Genomic DNA, 19,090 nt, shown 5'->3' with positions numbered 1-19,090 from the left:
GCGTTTGGAGGTTGGAGGTTTAAAAAAGCCGTTTTGTCACCCTAGTTTGGCTCATTTGGAGTCATTTTGAGCTAAACTGGTCTTAGCTAGGGTTAGAGTCGAAAATCGAGCTAACGGGTATGGTTAGGGCTAACCCTAGGGGGTTAGGGGGTTAGCTAGGGTTAGCTCGATTTCACATTTTTTTAATGTTTCGGTGGATTTTTGGAGGTTGCGTGGCAGGGTCAGGACGTTACAGACCATTGGTGGTGTTTTTTTATGTCTGCAGTTCCGCGTTGTCGTTCGCCCGCGTAATTTTTGTGGCGCATTTTAATCGTTTTGTTTTGCGCCGCAACTAGGGTTAGATAGTGCAATTTAGTTTTGTCAATCTTATTTAATTATTTTGGGATTTGTTATTGTTTACTGTGATTGCTATGGTCTTTGTGTTGTGTTTGTTTTGTTGTGGGGAAAGAGGTAGAAATGGTCTTGGGTGCCCCTAGGAGTGTGCGTTTGGAGGTTGGAGGTTTAAAAAAGCCGTTTTTCACCCTAGTTTGGCTCGTTTGGGGTCATTTTGAGCTAAACTTGTCTTAGCAAGGGTTAGAGTCGAAAATCGAGCTAACGGGTATGGGCTAACCCTAGGGGGTTAGCTGGGGTTAGTTCGATTTTGCTTTTTTTTATGTTTCGGTGGATATTTGGAAGTCGCGCGTCAGGGTGAGGACGTTGCAGAGCGTTGATGGTGTTTGTGATGTCTGCAGTTCCCCGTTGTCGTGCGTGTGCGTCCGTTTGGTGGCGTTTTTTGAGCGTTTTGTTTGCGCCGCAACTAGGGTTAGATAGTGCAATTTATTTTTGTCAATCTTATTTAATTATTTGGGGATTTGTTATTGTGAACTGTGATTGCTATGGTCTTTGTGTGCTGTTTGTTTTGTTGTGGGGAAAGAGGTAGAAATGGTCTTGGGTGCCCCTAGGAGTGTGCGTTTGGAGGTTGGAGGTTTAAAAAAGCCGTTTTTCACCCTAGTTTGGCTCGTTTGGGGTCATTTTGAGCTAAACTTGTCTTAGCGAGGGTTAGAGTCGAAAATCGAGCTAACGGGTATGGTTAGGGCTAACCCTAGGGGTTTATCTAGGGTTAGTTCGAAATTGCTTTTTTATATGTTTCGGTGGATTTTTGGAGGTCGCATGGCAGGGTGAGGACGTTGCAGAGCGTTGGTGGTGTTTTTGATGTCTGCAGTTCCCCGTTGTCGTGCGCGCGCGTTCGTTTTGTGGTGCATTTTGAGCGTTTTGTTTGCTCCGCAACTAGGGTTATATTAGATAGTGCAATTTTGTTGTTGTCAATCTTATTTAATTATTTGGGGATTTGTTATTGTGAACTGTGATTGCTATGGTCTTTGTGTGCTGTTTGTTTTGATGTGGGAGTGGTTTGTGTTCTGTTGTGCTTGATTTTGTTTGGTACTCTTTTGTGTCAATTTAGGGCACATCTCCAAAGGTGAAATTATTTCGTATGAATGAGGTGTGGAAAGAGGTAGAAATGGCCTTGGGTGCCCCTAGGAGTGTGCGTTTGGAGGTTGGAGGTTTAAAAAAGCCGTTTTGTCAGCCTAGTTTGGCTCATTTGGAGTCATTTTGAGCTAAACTGGTCTTAGCTAGGGTTAGAGTCGAAAATCGAGCTAACGGGTATGGTTAGGGCTAACCCTAGGGGGTTAGGGGGTTAGCTAGGGTTAGCTCGATTTCACATTTTTTTAATGTTTCGGTGGATTTTTGGAGGTCGCGTGGCAGGGTCAGGACGTTGCAGACCATTGGTGGTGTTTTTTTATGTCTGCAGTTCCCCGTTGTCGTTCGCCCGCGTAATTTTTGTGGCGCATTTTAATCGTTTTGTTTTGCTCCGCAACTAGGGTTAGATAGTGCAATTTATTTTTGTCAATCTTATTTAATTATTTGGGGATTTGTTATTGTTTACTGTGATTGCTATGGTCTTTGTGTTGTGTTTGTTTTGTTGTGGGGAAAGAGGTAGAAATGGTCTTGGGTGCCCCTAGGAGTGTGCGTTTGGAGGTTGGAGGTTTAAAAAAGCCGTTTTGTCACCCTAGTTTGGCTCGTTTGGGGTCATTTTGAGCTAAACTTGTCTTAGCGAGGGTTAGAGTCGAAAATCGAGCTAACGGGTATGGTTAGGGCTAACCCTAGGGGGTTATCTAGGGTTAGTTCGAAATTGCTTTTTTATATGTTTCGGTGGATTTTTGGAGGTCGCGTGGCAGGGTGAGGACGTTGCAGAGCGTTGGTGGTGTTTTTGATGTCTGCAGTTCCCCGTTGTCGTGCGCGCGCGTTCGTTGTGTGGTGCATTTTGAGCGTTTTGTTTGCTCCGCAACTAGGGTTATATTAGATAGTGCAATTTTGTTGTTGTCAATCTTATTTAATTATTTGGGGATTTGTTATTGTGAACTGTGATTGCTATGGTCTTTGTGTGCTGTTTGTTTTGATGTGGGAGTGGTTTGTGTTCTGTTGTGCTTGATTTTGTTTGGTACTCTTTTGTGTCAATTTAGGGCACATCTCCAAAGGTGAAATTATTTCGTATGAATGAGGTGTGGAAAGAGGTAGAAATGGCCTTGGGTGCCCCTAGGAGTGTGCGTTTGGAGGTTGGAGGTTTAAAAAAGCCGTTTTGTCAGCCTAGTTTGGCTCATTTGGAGTCATTTTGAGCTAAACTGGTCTTAGCTAGGGTTAGAGTCGAAAATCGAGCTAACGGGTATGGTTAGGGCTAACCCTAGGGGGTTAGGGGGTTAGCTAGGGTTAGCTCGATTTCACATTTTTTTAATGTTTCGGTTGATTTTTGGAGGTTGCGTGGCAGGGTCAGGACGTTACAGACCATTGGTGGTGTTTTTTTATGTCTGCAGTTCCGCGTTGTCGTTCGCCCGCGTAATTTTTGTGGCGCATTTTAATCGTTTTGTTTTGCGCCGCAACTAGGGTTAGATAGTGCAATTTAGTTTTGTCAATCTTATTTAATTATTTTGGGATTTGTTATTGTTTACTGTGATTGCTATGGTCTTTGCGTTGTGTTTGTTTTGTTGTGGGGAAAGAGGTAGAAATGGTCTTGGGTGCCCCTAGGAGTGTGCGTTTGGAGGTTGGAGGTTTAAAAAAGCCGTTTTTCACCCTAGTTTGGCTCGTTTGGGGTCATTTTGAGCTAAACTTGTCTTAGCAAGGGTTAGAGTCGAAAATCGAGCTAACGGGTATGGTTAGGGCTAACCCTAGGGGGTTAGCTGGGGTTAGTTCGATTTTGCTTTTTTTTATGTTTCGGTGGATATTTGGAGGTCGCGCGTCAGGGTGAGGACGTTGCAGAGCGTTGATGGTGTTTGTGATGTCTGCAGTTCCCCGTTGTCGTGCGTGTGCGTCCGTTTGGTGGCGTTTTTTGAGCGTTTTGTTTGCGCCGCAACTAGGGTTAGATAGTGCAATTTATTTTTGTCAATCTTATTTAATTATTTGGGGATTTGTTATTGTGAACTGTGATTGCTATGGTCTTTGTGTTGTGTTTGTTTTGTTGTGGGGAAAGAGGTAGAAATGGTCTTGGGTGCCCCTAGGAGTGTGCGTTTGGAGGTTGGAGGTTTAAAAAAGCCGTTTTTCACCCTAGTTTGGCTCGTTTGGGGTCATTTTGAGCTAAACTTGTCTTAGCGAGGGTTAGAGTCGAAAATCGAGCTAACGGGTATGGTTAGGGCTAACCCTAGGGGGTTATCTAGGGTTAGTTCGAAATTGCTTTTTTATATGTTTCGGTGGATTTTTGGAGGTCGCATGGCAGGGTGAGGACGTTGCAGAGCGTTGGTGGTGATTTTGATGTCTGCAGTTCCCCGTTGTCGTGCGCGCGCGTTCGTTTTGTGGTGCATTTTGAGCGTTTTGTTTGCTCCGCAACTAGGGTTATATTAGATAGTGCAATTTTGTTGTTCGTCAATCTTATTTAATTATTTGGGGATTTGTTATTGTGAACTGTGATTGCTATGGTCTTTGTGTGCTGTTTGTTTTGATGTGGGAGTGGTTTGTGTTCTGTTGTGCTTGATTTTGTTTGGTACTCTTTTGTGTCAATTTAGGGCACATCTCCAAAGGTGAAATTATTTCGTATGAATGAGGTGTGGAAAGAGGTAGAAATGGCCTTGGGTGCCCCTAGGAGTGTGCGTTTGGAGGTTGGAGGTTTAAAAAAGCCGTTTTGTCAGCCTAGTTTGGCTCATTTGGAGTCATTTTGAGCTAAACTGGTCTTAGCTAGGGTTAGAGTCGAAAATCGAGCTAACGGGTATGGTTAGGGCTAACCCTAGGGGGTTAGGGGGTTAGCTAGGGTTAGCTCGATTTCACATTTTTTTAATGTTTCGGTGGATTTTTGGAGGTCGCGTGGCAGGGTCAGGACGTTGCAGACCATTGGTGGTGTTTTTTTATGTCTGCAGTTCCCCGTTGTCGTTCGCCCGCGTAATTTTTGTGGCGCATTTTAATCGTTTTGTTTTGCTCCGCAACTAGGGTTAGATAGTGCAATTTATTTTTGTCAATCTTATTTAATTTTTTGGGGATTTGTTATTGTTTACTGTGATTGCTATGGTCTTTGTGTTGTGTTTGTTTTGTTGTGGGGAAAGAGGTAGAAATGGTCTTGGGTGCCCCTAGGAGTGTGCGTTTGGAGGTTGGAGGTTTAAAAAAGCCGTTTTTCACCCTAGTTTGGCTCGTTTGGGGTCATTTTGAGCTAAACTTGTCTTAGCGAGGGTTAGAGTCGAAAATCGAGCTAACGGGTATGGTTAGGGCTACCCCTAGGAGGTTAGCTAGGGTTAGTTCGATTTTGCTTTTTTTTATGTTTCGGTGGATATTTGGAGGTCGCGCGTCAGGGTGAAGACGTTGCAGAGCGTTGATGGTGTTTGTGATGTCTGCAGTTCCCCGTTGTCGTGCGTGTGCGTCCGTTTGGTGGCGTTTTTTGAGCGTTTTGTTTGCGCCGCAACTAGGGTTAGATAGTGCAATTTATTTTTGTCAATCTTATTTAATTATTTGGGGATTTGTTATTGTTTACTGTGATTGCTATGGTCTTTGTGTTGTGTTTGTTTTGTTGTGGGGAAAGAGGTAGAAATGGTCTTGGGTGCCCCTAGGAGTGTGCGTTTGGAGGTTGGAGGTTTAAAAAAGCCGTTTTTCACCCTAGTTTGGCTCGTTTGGGGTCATTTTGAGCTAAACTTGTCTTAGCGAGGGTTAGAGTCGAAAATCGAGCTAACGGGTATGGTTAGGGCTAACCCTAGGGGGTTATCTAGGGTTAGTTCGAAATTGCTTTTTTATATGTTTCGGTGGATTTTTGGAGGTCGCGTGGCAGGGTGAGGACGTTGCAGAGCGTTGGTGGTGTTTTTGATGTCTGCAGTTCCCCGTTGTCGTGCGCGCGCGTTCGTTTTGTGGTGCATTTTGAGCGTTTTGTTTGCTCCGCAACTAGGGTTATATTAGATAGTGCAATTTTGTTGTTGTCAATCTTATTTAATTATTTGGGGATTTGTTATTGTTTACTGTGATTGCTATGGTCTTTGTGTGCTGTTTGTTTTGATGTGGGAGTGGTTTGTGTTCTGTTGTGCTTGATTTTGTTTGGTACTCTTTTGTGTCAATTTAGGGCACATCTCCAAAGGTGAAATTATTTCGTATGAATGAGGTGTGGAAAGAGGTAGAAATGGCCTTGGGTGCCCCTAGGAGTGTGCGTTTGGAGGTTGGAGGTTTAAAAAAGCCGTTTTGTCAGCCTAGTTTGGCTCATTTGGAGTCATTTTGAGCTAAACTGGTCTTAGCTAGGGTTAGAGTCGAAAATCGAGCTAACGGGTATGGTTAGGGCTAACCCTAGGGGGTTAGGGGGTTAGCTAGGGTTAGCTCGATTTCACATTTTTTTAATGTTTCGGTGGATTTTTGGAGGTCGCATGGCAGGGTCAGGACGTTGCAGACCATTGGTGGTGTTTTTTTATGTCTGCAGTTCCCCGTTGTCGTTCGCCCGCGTAATTTTTGTGGTGCATTTTAATCGTTTTGTTTTGCGCCGCAACTAGGGTTAGATAGTGCAATTTATTTTTGTCAATCTTATTTAATTATTTGGGGATTTGTTATTGTTTACTGTGATTGCTATGGTCTTTGTGTTGTGTTTGTTTTGTTGTGGGGAAAGAGGTAGAAATGGTCTTGGGTGCCCCTAGGAGTGTGCGTTTGGAGGTGGGAGGTTTAAAAAAGCCGTTTTTCACCCTAGTTTGGCTCGTTTGGGGTCATTTTGAGCTAAACTTGTCTTAGCGAGGGTTAGAGTCGAAAATCGAGCTAACGGGTATGGTTAGGGCTAACCCTAGGGGGTTATCTAGGGTTAGTTCGAAATGGCTTTTTTATATGTTTCGGTGGATTTTTGGAGGTCGCGTGGCAGGGTGAGGACGTTGCAGAGCGTTGGTGGTGTTTTTGATGTCTGCAGTTCCCCGTTGTCGTGCGCGCGCGTTCGTTTTGTGGTGCATTTTGAGCGTTTTGTTTGCTCCGCAACTAGGGTTATATTAGATAGTGCAATTTTGTTGTTGTCAATCTTATTTAATTATTTGGGGATTTGTTATTGTGAACTGTGATTGCTATGGTCTTTGTGTGCTGTTTGTTTTGATGTGGGAGTGGTTTGTGTTCTGTTGTGCTTGATTTTGTTTGGTACTCTTTTGTGTCAATTTAGGGCACATCTCCAAAGGTGAAATTATTTCGTATGAATGAGGTGTGGAAAGAGGTAGAAATGGCCTTGGGTGCCCCTAGGAGTGTGCGTTTGGAGGTTGGAGGTTTAAAAAAGCCGTTTTGTCAGCCTAGTTTGGCTCATTTGGAGTCATTTTGAGCTAAACTGGTCTTAGCTAGGGTTAGAGTCGAAAATCGAGCTAACGGGTATGGTTAGGGCTAACCCTAGGGGGTTAGGGGGTTAGCTAGGGTTAGCTCGATTTCACATTTTTTTAATGTTTCGGTGGATTTTTGGAGGTCGCGCGTGAGGGTGAAGACGTTGCAGAGCGTTGATGGTGTTTGTGATGTCTGCAGTTCCCCGTTGTCGTGCGTGTGCGTCCGTTTGGTGGCATTTTTTGAGCGTTTTGTTTGCGCCGCAACTAGGGTTAGATAGTGCAATTTATTTTTGTCAATCTTATTTAATTATTTGGGGATTTGTTATTGTTTACTGTGATTGCTATGGTCTTTGTGTTGTGTTTGTTTTGTTGTGGGGAAAGAGGTAGAAATGGTCTTGGGTGCCCCTAGGAGTGTGCGTTTGGAGGTTGGAGGTTTAAAAAGCCGTTTTTCACCCTAGTTTGGCTCGTTTGGGGTCATTTTGAGCTAAACTTGTCTTAGCGAGGGTTAGAGTCGAAAATCGAGCTAACGGGTATGGTTAGGACTACCCCTAGGGGGTTAGCTAGGGTTAGTTCGATTTTGCTTTTTTTTATGTTTCGGTGGATATTTGGAGGTCGCGCGTCAGGGTGAAGACGTTGCAGAGCGTTGATGGTGTTTGTGATGTCTGCAGTTCCCCGTTGTCGTGCGTGTGCGTCCGTTTGGTGGCGTTTTTTGAGCGTTTTGTTTGCGCCGCAACTAGGGTTAGATAGTGCAATTTATTTTTGTCAATCTTATTTAATTATTTGGGGATTTGTTATTGTTTACTGTGATTGCTATGGTCTTTGTGTTGTGTTTGTTTTGTTGTGGGGAAAGAGGTAGAAATGGTCTTGGGTGCCCCTAGGAGTGTGCGTTTGGAGGTGGGAGGTTTAAAAAAGCCGTTTTTCACCCTAGTTTGGCTCGTTTGGGGTCATTTTGAGCTAAACTTGTCTTAGCGAGGGTTAGAGTCGAAAATCGAGCTAACGGGTATGGTTAGGGCTAACCCTAGGGGGTTATCTAGGGTTAGTTCGAAATTGCTTTTTTATATGTTTCGGTGGATTTTTGGAGGTCGCGTGGCAGGGTGAGGACGTTGCAGAGCGTTGGTGGTGTTTTTGATGTCTGCAGTTCCCCGTTGTCGTGCGCGCGCGTTCGTTTTGTGGTGCATTTTGAGCGTTTTGTTTGCTCCGCAACTAGGGTTATATTAGATAGTGCAATTTTGTTGTTGTCAATCTTATTTAATTATTTGGGGATTTGTTATTGTGAACTGTGATTGCTATGGTCTTTGTGTGCTGTTTGTTTTGATGTGGGAGTGGTTTGTGTTCTGTTGTGCTTGATTTTGTTTGGTACTCTTTTGTGTCAATTTAGGGCACATCTCCAAAGGTGAAATTATTTCGTATGAATGAGGTGTGGAAAGAGGTAGAAATGGCCTTGGGTGCCCCTAGGAGTGTGCGTTTGGAGGTTGGAGGTTTAAAAAAGCCGTTTTGTCAGCCTAGTTTGGCTCATTTGGAGTCATTTTGAGCTAAACTGGTCTTAGCTAGGGTTAGAGTCGAAAATCGAGCTAACGGGTATGGTTAGGGCAAACCCTAGGGGGTTAGGGGGTTAGCTAGGGTTAGCTCGATTTCACATTTTTTTAATGTTTCGGTGGATTTTTGGAGGTCGCGCGTCAGGGTGAAGACGTTGCAGAGCGTTGATGGTGTTTGTGATGTCTGCAGTTCCCCGTTGTCGTGCGTGTGCGTCCGTTTGGTGGCGTTTTTTGAGCGTTTTGTTTGCGCCGCAACTAGGGTTAGATAGTGCAATTTATTTTTGTCAATCTTATTTAATTATTTGGGGATTTGTTATTGTTTACTGTGATTGCTATGGTCTTTGTGTTGTGTTTGTTTTGTTGTGGGGAAAGAGGTAGAAATGGTCTTGGGTGCCCCTAGGAGTGTGCGTTTGGAGGTTGGAGGTTTAAAAAAGCCGTTTTTCACCCTAGTTTGGCTCGTTTGGGGTCATTTTGAGCTAAACTTGTCTTAGCGAGGGTTAGAGTCGAAAATCGAGCTAACGGGTATGGTTAGGGCTACCCCTAGGGGGTTAGCTAGGGTTAGTTCGATTTTGCTTTTTTTTATGTTTCGGTGGATATTTGGAGGTCGCGCGTCAGGGTGAAGACGTTGCAGAGCGTTGATGGTGTTTGTGATGTCTGCAGTTCCCCGTTGTCGTGCGTGTGCGTCCGTTTGGTGGCGTTTTTTGAGCGTTTTGTTTGCGCCGCAACTAGGGTTAGATAGTGCAATTTATTTTTGTCAATCTTATTTAATTATTTGGGGATTTGTTATTGTTTACTGTGATTGCTATGGTCTTTGTGTTGTGTTTGTTTTGTTGTGGGGAAAGAGGTAGAAATGGTCTTGGGTGCCCCTAGGAGTGTGCGTTTGGAGGTTGGAGGTTTAAAAAAGCCGTTTTTCACCCTAGTTTGGCTCGTTTGGGGTCATTTTGAGCTAAACTTGTCTTAGCGAGGGTTAGAGTCGAAAATCGAGCTAACGGGTATGGTTAGGGCTAACCCTAGGGGGTTATCTAGGGTTAGTTCGAAATTGCTTTTTTATATGTTTCGGTGGATTTTTGGAGGTCGCGTGGCAGGGTGAGGACGTTGCAGAGCGTTGGTGGTGTTTTTGATGTCTGCAGTTCCCCGTTGTCGTGCGCGCGCGTTCGTTTTGTGGTGCATTTTGAGCGTTTTGTTTGCTCCGCAACTAGGGTTATATTAGATAGTGCAATTTTGTTGTTGTCAATCTTATTTAATTATTTGGGGATTTGTTATTGTGAACTGTGATTGCTATGGTCTTTGTGTGCTGTTTGTTTTGATGTGGGAGTGGTTTGTGTTCTGTTGTGCTTGATTTTGTTTGGTACTCTTTTGTGTCAATTTAGGGCACATCTCCAAAGGTGAAATTATTTCGTATGAATGAGGTGTGGAAAGAGGTAGAAATGGCCTTGGGTGCCCCTAGGAGTGTGCGTTTGGAGGTTGGAGGTTTTAAAAAGCCGTTTCGTCAGCCTAGTTTGGCTCATTTGGAATCATTTTGAGCTAAACTGGTCTTAGCTAGGGTTAGAGTCGAAAATCGAGCTAACGGGTATGGTTAGGGCTAACCCTAGGGGGTTATCTAGGGTTAGTTCGAAATTGCTTTTTTATATGTTTCGGTGGATTTTTGGAGGTCGCGTGGCAGGGTGAGGACGTTGCAGAGCGTTGGTGGTGTTTTTGATGTCTGCAGTTCCCCGTTGTCGTGCGCGCGCGTTCGTTTTGTGGTGCATTTTGAGCGTTTTGTTTGCTCCGCAACTAGGGTTATATTAGATAGTGCAATTTTGTTGTTGTCAATCTTATTTAATTATTTGGGGATTTGTTATTGTGAACTGTGATTGCTATGGTCTTTGTGTGCTGTTTGTTTTGATGTGGGAGTGGTTTGTGTTCTGTTGTGCTTGATTTTGTTTGGTACTCTTTTGTGTCAATTTAGGGCACATCTCCAAAGGTGAAATTATTTCGTATGAATGAGGTGTGGAAAGAGGTAGAAATGGCCTTGGGTGCCCCTAGGAGTGTGCGTTTGGAGGTTGGAGGTTTAAAAAAGCCGTTTTGTCAGCCTAGTTTGGCTCATTTGGAGTCATTTTGAGCTAAACTGGTCTTAGCTAGGGTTAGAGTCGAAAATCGAGCTAACGGGTATGGTTAGGGCTAACCCTAGGGGGTTAGGGGGTTAGCTAGGGTTAGCTCGATTTCACATTTTTTTAATGTTTCGGTGGATTTTTGGAGGTCGCGTGGCAGGGTCAGGACGTTGCAGACCATTGGTGGTGTTTTTTTATGTCTGCAGTTCCCCGTTGTCGTTCGCCCGCGTAATTTTTGTGGCGCATTTTAATCGTTTTGTTTTGCGCCGCAACTAGGGTTAGATAGTGCAATTTAGTTTTGTCAATCTTATTTAATTATTTTGGGATTTGTTATTGTTTACTGTGATTGCTATGGTCTTTGTGTTGTGTTTGTTTTGTTGTGGGGAAAGAGGTAGAAATGGTCTTGGGTGCCCCTAGGAGTGTGCGTTTGGAGGTTGGAGGTTTAAAAAAGCCGTTTTTCACCCTAGTTTGGCTCGTTTGGGGTCATTTTGAGCTAAACTTGTCTTAGCAAGGGTTAGAGTCGAAAATCGAGCTAACGGGTATGGTTAGGGCTAACCCTAGGGGGTTAGCTGGGGTTAGTTCGATTTTGCTTTTTTTTATGTTTCGGTGGATATTTGGAGGTCGCGCGTCAGGGTGAGGACGTTGCAGAGCGTTGATGGTGTTTGTGATGTCTGCAGTTCCCCGTTGTCGTGCGTGTGCGTCCGTTTGGTGGCGTTTTTTGAGCGTTTTGTTTGCGCCGCAACTAGGGTTAGATAGTGCAATTTATTTTTGTCAATCTTATTTAATTATTTGGGGATTTGTTATTGTGAACTGTGATTGCTATGGTCTTTGTGTTGTGTTTGTTTTGTTGTGGGGAAAGAGGTAGAAATGGTCTTGGGTGCCCCTAGGAGTGTGCGTTTGGAGGTTGGAGGTTTAAAAAAGCCGTTTTTCACCCTAGTTTGGCTCGTTTGGGGTCATTTTGAGCTAAACTTGTCTTAGCGAGGGTTAGAGTCGAAAATCGAGCTAACGGGTATGGTTAGGGCTAACCCTAGGGGGTTATCTAGGGTTAGTTCGAAATTGCTTTTTTATATGTTTCGGTGGATTTTTGGAGGTCGCATGGCAGGGTCAGGACGTTGCAGAGCGTTGGTGGTGTTTTTGATGTCTGCAGTTCCCCGTTGTCGTGCGCGCGCGTTCGTTTTGTGGTGCATTTTGAGCGTTTTGTTTGCTCCGCAACTAGGGTTATATTAGATAGTGCAATTTTGTTGTTGTCAATCTTATTTAATTATTTGGGGATTTGTTATTGTGAACTGTGATTGCTATGGTCTTTGTGTGCTGTTTGTTTTGATGTGGGAGTGGTTTGTGTTCTGTTGTGCTTGATTTTGTTTGGTACTCTTTTGTGTCAATTTAGGGCACATCTCCAAAGGTGAAATTATTTCGTATGAATGAGGTGTGGAAAGAGGTAGAAATGGCCTTGGGTGCCCCTAGGAGTGTGCGTTTGGAGGTTGGAGGTTTAAAAAAGCCGTTTTGTCAGCCTAGTTTGGCTCATTTGGAGTCATTTTGAGCTAAACTGTTCTTAGCTAGGGTTAGAGTCGAAAATCGAGCTAACGGGTATGGTTAGGGCTAACCCTAGGGGGTTAGGGGGTTAGCTAGGGTTAGCTCGATTTCACATTTTTTTAATGTTTCGGTGGATTTTTGGAGGTCGCGTGGCAGGGTCAGGACGTTGCAGACCATTGGTGGTGTTTTTTTATGTCTGCAGTTCCCCGTTGTCGTTCGCCCGCGTAATTTTTGTGGCGCATTTTAATCGTTTTGTTTTGCACCGCAACTAGGGTTAGATAGTGCAATTTATTTTTGTCAATCTTATTTAATTTTTTGGGGATTTGTTATTGTTTACTGTGATTGCTATGGTCTTTGTGTTGTGTTTGTTTTGTTGTGGGGAAAGAGGTAGAAATGGTCTTGGGTGCCCCTAGGAGTGTGCGTTTGGAGGTTGGAGGTTTAAAAAAGCCGTTTTTCACCCTAGTTTGGCTCGTTTGGGGTCATTTTGAGCTAAACTTGTCTTAGCAAGGGTTAGAGTCGAAAATCGAGCTAACGGGTATGGTTAGGGCTACCCCTAGGGGGTTAGCTAGGGTTAGTTCGATTTTGCTTTTTTTTATGTTTCGGTGGATATTTGGAGGTCGCGCGTCAGGGTGAAGACGTTGCAGAGCGTTGATGGTGTTTGTGATGTCTGCAGTTCCCCGTTGTCGTGCGTGTGCGTCCGTTTGGTGGCGTTTTTTGAGCGTTTTGTTTGCGCCGCAACTAGGGTTAGATAGTGCAATTTATTTTTGTCAATCTTATTTAATTATTTGGGGATTTGTTATTGTTTACTGTGATTGCTATGGTCTTTGTGTTGTGTTTGTTTTGTTGTGGGGAAAGAGGTAGAAATGGTCTTGGGTGCCCCTAGGAGTGTGCGTTTGGAGGTTGGAGGTTTAAAAAAGCCGTTTTTCACCCTAGTTTGGCTCGTTTGGGGTCATTTTGAGCTAAACTTGTCTTAGCGAGGGTTAGAGTCGAAAATCGAGCTAACGGGTATGGTTAGGGCTAACCCTAGGGGGTTATCTAGGGTTAGTTCGAAATTGCTTTTTTATATGTTTCGGTGGATTTTTGGAGGTCGCGTGGCAGGGTGAGGACGTTGCAGAGCGTTGGTGGTGTTTTTGATGTCTGCAGTTCCCCGTTGTCGTGCGCGCGCGTTCGTTTTGTGGTGCATTTTGAGCGTTTTGTTTGCTCCGCAACTAGGGTTATATTAGATAGTGCAATTTTTTTGTTGTCAATCTTATTTAATTATTTGGGGATTTGTTATTGTGAACTGTGATTGCTATGGTCTTTGTGTGCTGTTTGTTTTGATGTGGGAGTGGTTTGTGTTCTGTTGTGCTTGATTTTGTTTGGTACTCTTTTGTGTCAATTTAGGGCACATCTCCAAAGGTGAAATTATTTCGTATGAATGAGGTGTGGAAAGAGGTAGAAATGGCCTTGGGTGCCCCTAGGAGTGTGCGTTTGGAGGTTGGAGGTTTAAAAAAGCCGTTTCGTCAGCCTAGTTTGGCTCATTTGGAGTCATTTTGAGCTAAACTGGTCTTAGCTAGGGTTAGAGTCGAAAATCGAGCTAACGGGTATGGTTAGGGCTAACCCTAGGGGGTTAGGGGGTTAGCTAGGGTTAGCTCGATTTCACATTTTTTTAATGTTTCGGTGGATTTTTGGAGGTCGCGTGGCAGGGTCAGGACGTTGCAGACCATTGGTGGTGTTTTTTTATGTCTGCAGTTCCCCGTTGTCGTGCGTGTGCGTCCGTTTGGTGGCGTTTTTTGAGCGTTTTGTTTGCGCCGCAACTAGGGTTAGATAGTGCAATTTATTTTTGTCAATCTTATTTAATTATTTGGGGATTTGTTATTGTTTACTGTGATTGCTATGGTCTTTGTGTTGTGTTTGTTTTGTTGTGGGGAAAGAGGTAGAAATGGTCTTGGGTGCCCCTAGGAGTGTGCGTTTGGAGGTTGGAGGTTTAAAAAAGCCGTTTTTCACCCTAGTTTGGCTCGTTTGGGGTCATTTTGAGCTAAACTTGTCTTAGCGAGGGTTAGAGTCGAAAATCGAGCTAACGGGTATGGTTAGGGCTAACCCTAGGGGGTTATCTAGGGTTAGTTCGAAATTGCTTTTTTATATGTTTCGGTGGATTTTTGGAGGTCGCGTGGCAGGGTGAGGACGTTGCAGAGCGTTGGTGGTGTTTTTGATGTCTGCAGTTCCCCGTTGTCGTGCGCGCGCGTTCGTTTTGTGGTGCATTTTGAGCGTTTTGTTTGCTCCGCAACTAGGGTTATATTAGATAGTGCAATTTTTTTGTTGTCAATCTTATTTAATTATTTGGGGATTTGTTATTGTGAACTGTGATTGCTATGGTCTTTGTGTGCTGTTTGTTTTGATGTGGGAGTGGTTTGTGTTCTGTTGTGCTTGATTTTGTTTGGTACTCTTTTGTGTCAATTTAGGGCACATCTCCAAAGGTGAAATTATTTCGTATGAATGAGGTGTGGAAAGAGGTAGAAATGGCCTTGGGTGCCCCTAGGAGTGTGCGTTTGGAGGTTGGAGGTTTAAAAAAGCCGTTTCGTCAGCCTAGTTTGGCTCATTTGGAGTCATTTTGAGCTAAACTGGTCTTAGCTAGGGTTAGAGTCGAAAATCGAGCTAACGGGTATGGTTAGGGCTAACCCTAGGGGGTTAGGGGGTTAGCTAGGGTTAGCTCGATTTCACATTTTTTTAATGTTTCGGTGGATTTTTGGAGGTCGCGTGGCAGGGTCAGGACGTTGCAGACCATTGGTGGTGTTTTTTTATGTCTGCAGTTCCCCGTTGTCGTGCGTGTGCGTCCGTTTGGTGGCGTTTTTTGAGCGTTTTGTTTGCGCCGCAACTAGGGTTAGATAGTGCAATTTATTTTTGTCAATCTTATTTAATTATTTGGGGATTTGTTATTGTTTACTGTGATTGCTATGGTCTTTGTGTTGTGTTTGTTTTGTTGTGGGGAAAGAGGTAGAAATGGTCTTGGGTGCCCCTAGGAGTGTGCGTTTGGAGGTTGGAGGTTTAAAAAAGCCGTTTTTCACCCTAGTTTGGCTCGTTTGGGGTCATTTTGAGCTAAACTTGTCTTAGCGAGGGTTAGAGTCGAAAATCGAGCTAACGGGTATGGTTAGGGCTACCCCTAGGGGGTTAGCTAGGGTTAGTTCGATTTTGCTTTTTTTTATGTTTCGGTGGATATTTGGAGGTCGCGCGTCAGGGTGAAGACGTTGCAGAGCGTTGATGGTGTTTGTGATGTCTGCAGTTCCCCGTTGTCGTGCGTGTGCGTCCGTTTGGTGGCGTTTTTTGAGCGTTTTGTTTGCGCTGCAACTAGGGTTAGATAGTGCAATTTATTTTTGTCAATCTTATTTAATTATTTGGGGATTTGTTATTGTTTACTGTGATTGCTATGGTCTTTGTGTTGTGTTTGTTTTGTTGTGGGGAAAGAGGTAGAAATGGTCTTGGGTGCCCCTAGGAGTGTGCGTTTGGAGGTTGGAGGTTTAAAAAAGCCGTTTTTCACCCTAGTTTGGCTCGTTTGGGGTCATTTTGAGCTAAACTTGTCTTAGCGAGGGTTAGAGTCGAAAATCGAGCTAACGGGTATGGTTAGGGCTAACCCTAGGGGGTTATCTAGGGTTAGTTCGAAATTGCTTTTTTATATGTTTCGGTGGATTTTTGGAGGTCGCGTGGCAGGGTGAGGACGTTGCAGAGCGTTGGTGGTGTTTTTGATGTCTGCAGTTCCCCGTTGTCGTGCGCGCGCGTTCGTTTTGTGGTGCATTTTGAGCGTTTTGTTTGCTCCGCAACTAGGGTTATATTAGATAGTGCAATTTTGTTGTTGTCAATCTTATTTAATTATTTGGGGATTTGTTATTGTGAACTGTGATTGCTATGGTCTTTGTGTGCTGTTTGTTTTGATGTGGGAGTGGTTTGTGTTCTGTTGTGCTTGATTTTGTTTGGTACTCTTTTGTGTCAATTTAGGGCACATCTCCAAAGGTGAAATTATTTCGTATGAATGAGGTGTGGAAAGAGGTAGAAATGGCCTTGGGTGCCCCTAGGAGTGTGCGTTTGGAGGTTGGAGGTTTAAAAAAGCCGTTTTGTCAGCCTAGTTTGGCTCATTTGGAGTCATTTTGAGCTAAACTGGTCTTAGCTAGGGTTAGAGTCGAAAATCGAGCTAACGGGTATGGTTAGGGCTAACCCTAGGGGGTTAGGGGGTTAGCTAGGGTTAGCTCGATTTCACATTTTTTTAATGTTTCGGTGGATTTTTGGAGGTCGCGTGGCAGGGTCAGGACGTTGCAGACCATTGGTGGTGTTTTTTTATGTCTGCAGTTCCCCGTTGTCGTTCGCCCGCGTAATTTTTGTGGCGCATTTTAATCGTTTTGTTTTGCACCGCAACTAGGGTTAGATAGTGCAATTTATTTTTGTCAATCTTATTTAATTTTTTGGGGATTTGTTATTGTTTACTGTGATTGCTATGGTCTTTGTGTTGTGTTTGTTTTGTTGTGGGGAAAGAGGTAGAAATGGTCTTGGGTGCCCCTAGGAGTGTGCGTTTGGAGGTTGGAGGTTTAAAAAAGCCGTTTTTCACCCTAGTTTGGCTCGTTTGGGGTCATTTTGAGCTAAACTTGTCTTAGCGAGGGTTAGAGTCGAAAATCGAGCTAACAGGTATGGTTAGGGCTACCCCTAGGGGGTTAGCTAGGGTTAGTTCGATTTTGCTTTTTTTTATGTTTCGGTGGATATTTGGAGGTCGCGCGTCAGGGTGAAGACGTTGCAGAGCGTTGATGGTGTTTGTGATGTCTGCAGTTCCCCGTTGTCGTGCGTGTGCGTCCGTTTGGTGGCGTTTTTTGAGCGTTTTGTTTGCGCCGCAACTAGGGTTAGATAGTGCAATTTATTTTTGTCAATCTTATTTAATTATTTGGGGATTTGTTATTGTTTACTGTGATTGCTATGGTCTTTGTGTTGTGTTTGTTTTGTTGTGGGGAAAGAGGTAGAAATGGTCTTGGGTGCCCCTAGGAGTGTGCGTTTGGAGGTTGGAGGTTTAAAAAAGCCGTTTTTCACCCTAGTTTGGCTCGTTTGGGGTCATTTTGAGCTAAACTTGTCTTAGCGAGGGTTAGAGTCGAAAATCGAGCTAACAGGTATGGTTAGGGCTAACCCTAGGGGGTTAGCTAGGGTTAGTTCGAAATTGCTTTTTTATATGTTTCGGTGGATTTTTGGAGGTCGCGTGGCAGGGTGAGGACGTTGCAGAGCGTTGGTGGTGTTTTTGATGTCTGCAGTTCCCCGTTGTCGTGCGCGCGCGTTCGTTTTGTGGTGCATTTTGAGCGTTTTGTTTGCTCCGCAACTAGGGTTATATTAGATAGTGCAATTTTTTTGTTGTCAATCTTATTTAATTATTTGGGGATTTGTTATTGTGAACTGTGATTGCTATGGTCTTTGTGTGCTGTTTGTTTTGATGTGGGAGTGGTTTGTGTTCTGTTGTGCTTGATTTTGTTTGGTACTCTTTTGTGTCAATTTAGGGCACATCTCCAAAGGTGAAATTATTTCGTATGAATGAGGTGTGGAAAGAGGTAGAAATGGCCTTGGGTGCCCCTAGGAGTGTGCGTTTGGAGGTTGGAGGTTTAAAAAAGCCGTTTTGTCAGCCTAGTTTGGCTCATTTGGAGTCATTTTGAGCTAAACTGGTCTTAGCTAGGGTTAGAGTCGAAAATCGAGCTAACGGGTATGGTTAGGGCTAACCCTAGGGGGTTAGGGGGTTAGCTAGGGTTAGCTCGATTTCACATTTTTTTAATGTTTCGGTGGATTTTTGGAGGTCGCGTGGCAGGGTCAGGACGTTGCAGACCATTGGTTGTGTTTTTTTATGTCTGCAGTTCCCCGTTGTCGTTCGCCCGCGTAATTTTTGTGGCGCATTTTAATCGTTTTGTTTTGCGCCGCAACTAGGGTTAGATAGTGCAATTTATTTTTGTCAATCTTATTTAATTATTTGGGGATTTGTTATTGTTTACTGTGATTGCTATGGTCTTTGTGTTGTGTTTGTTTTGTTGTGGGGAAAGAGGTAGAAATGGTCTTGGGTGCCCCTAGGAGTGTGCGTTTGGAGGTTGGAGGTTTAAAAAAGCCGTTTTTCACCCTAGTTTGGCTCGTTTGGGGTCATTTTGAGCTAAACTTGCCTTAGCGAGGGTTAGAGTCGAAAATCGAGCTAACGGGTATGGTTAGGGCTAACCCTAGGGGGTTATCTAGGGTTAGTTCGAAATTGCTTTTTTATATGTTTCGGTGGATTTTTGGAGGTCGCGTGGCAGGGTGAGGACGTTGCAGAGCGTTGGTGGTGTTTTTGATGTCTGCAGTTCCCCGTTGTCGTGCGCGCGCGTTCGTTTTGTGGTGCATTTTGAGCGTTTTGTTTGCTCCGCAACTAGGGTTATATTAGATAGTGCAATTTTGTTGTTGTCAATCTTATTTAATTATTTGGGGATTTGTTATTGTGAACTGTGATTGCTATGGTCTTTGTGTGCTGTTTGTTTTGATGTGGGAGTGGTTTGTGTTCTGTTGTGCTTGATTTTGTTTGGTACTCTTTTGTGTCAATTTAGGGCACATCTCCAAAGGTGAAATTATTTCGTATGAATGAGGTGTGGAAAGAGGTAGAAATGGCCTTGGGTGCCCCTAGGAGTGTGCGTTTGGAGGTTGGAGGTTTAAAAAAGCCGTTTTGTCAGCCTAGTTTGGCTCATTTGGAGTCATTTTGAGCTAAACTGGTCTTAGCTAGGGTTAGAGTCGAAAATCGAGCTAACGGGTATGGTTAGGGCTAACCCTAGGGGGTTAGGGGGTTAGCTAGGGTTAGCTCGATTTCACATTTTTTTAATGTTTCGGTGGATTTTTGGAGGTCGCGTGGCAGGGTGAAGACGTTGCAGAGCGTTGATGGTGTTTGTGATGTCTGCAGTTCCCCGTTGTCGTGCGTGTGCGTCCGTTTGGTGGCGTTTTTTGAGCGTTTTGTTTGCGCCGCAACTAGGGTTAGATAGTGCAATTTATTTTTGTCAATCTTATTTAATTATTTGGGGATTTGTTATTGTTTACTGTGATTGCTATGGTCTTTGTGTTGTGTTTGTTTTGTTGTGGGGAAAGAGGTAGAAATGGTCTTGGGTGCCCCTAGGAGTGTGCGTTTGGAGGTTGGAGGTTTAAAAAAGCCGTTTTTCACCCTAGT

The sequence above is a fragment of the Haliotis cracherodii genome, unplaced genomic scaffold (genome assembly GCF_022045235.1).
Source record: "Haliotis cracherodii isolate W230 unplaced genomic scaffold, xgHalCrac1.p SCAF_7, whole genome shotgun sequence".
Taxonomy (NCBI): domain Eukaryota; kingdom Metazoa; phylum Mollusca; class Gastropoda; order Lepetellida; family Haliotidae; genus Haliotis; species Haliotis cracherodii.
The sequence above is the reverse complement of the archived record's forward strand: the minus strand, read 5'-3'. Positions refer to the sequence as shown.